Below are 953 nucleotides of genomic sequence, written 5' to 3'. Positions count from 1 at the left end.
GTTCATTTTGCCCAACAATATTCACACTTTGCAGATCCCTCAGTGAGATTAACTGCTCACTTTGCTTGGTACCTGGCGTATATGCATAGGCACTCTCATACTGATTCAAAGCCTATTCCAAAGTTGTGTATGAATGTCAATGTTAGCATTGATTCCCAACAGTTGGAGATACTGTATTTTCATGCCCTTTGTTTGCCTAGCAGATACTTGGTCCTGTTGGAAAGGATGTGCTGTCTCCAATTTTTCCAAAATCCTCCTAAAAACTTTGTAGATGAATCCTTATCTATGGATCGATTCCGACAACATCAATCTTTTAAGAGGGATCATCTTCATTGATACCTTTCCAATGTATGGTGGAAGCTTTTAATGAAAAACTCTCTTTTTGAAGAAGTCATTCAGATGGTTGTGTTGTGTATTAGTGTTTGTGTTGTGAGTTCATGTATGTCAAACGAACGTGGTGGTTTCCTATTGGATTTTGTGTACGAGCTATGTTTTGGAGATTTGTAAAGATTGGGTCGTGGTTGGAGAGTTGAAGCTGATGCAGATGACGAAGAAGAAAACTTTTATATCCTTTACAAATTTGTGATGATTTTTAGTTTGATAAGAGGTGTTAATTTCAAAAGAGTTTTCCTTTTTTTGTATTTTTATATCAGAAACAGGTTATAAGTTGGGGTCGTGGTGGATGGATTCTTTTTGAAAAGATATTGAAGATCAAAGTTGAGCTTTTCCCTGAACTTGTATTCCCTTTTTCCTGGGTCGCGAGGACGCTTCCTTATTAAGTGTGGGGATATGTTGAGTGTTGAAATGACTTGTTTTTTGGATAATTTTTGTTATTTTTGAGAGCTGAATGGTTGATTTTATGGGATGATTGGTTGATTTGGAAGTGGATTGAGAGTGTTTTGGATGATATTGATTGTGTTTTGGAAGATCATGATGTTTGTTGGTGGTTCTGT

At 36.6% G+C, this 953-nt stretch overlaps 1 non-coding gene across 1 annotated transcript; it reads left to right on the top strand.

Annotated features, from left to right (window-relative positions):
* Nucleotides 1-670: 670 nt before the first annotated feature.
* LOC148030070 (small nucleolar RNA SNORD36) lies at nucleotides 671-738 on the top strand. The gene has a single exon (XR_015692301.1). It is a non-coding gene; the product is annotated as a small nucleolar RNA SNORD36 (small nucleolar RNA).
* The last annotated feature ends 215 nt before the right edge of the window (nucleotides 739-953 follow it).

This window comes from Lygodium microphyllum, chromosome 10 (assembly GCF_053477565.2).
Source record: "Lygodium microphyllum isolate KBCC chromosome 10, Lygodium_microphyllum_v1.1.10, whole genome shotgun sequence".
In the NCBI taxonomy this organism is placed as follows: Eukaryota; Viridiplantae; Streptophyta; class Polypodiopsida; order Schizaeales; family Lygodiaceae; genus Lygodium; species Lygodium microphyllum.
This window is presented reverse-complemented; position numbering and strand designations above follow the sequence as displayed.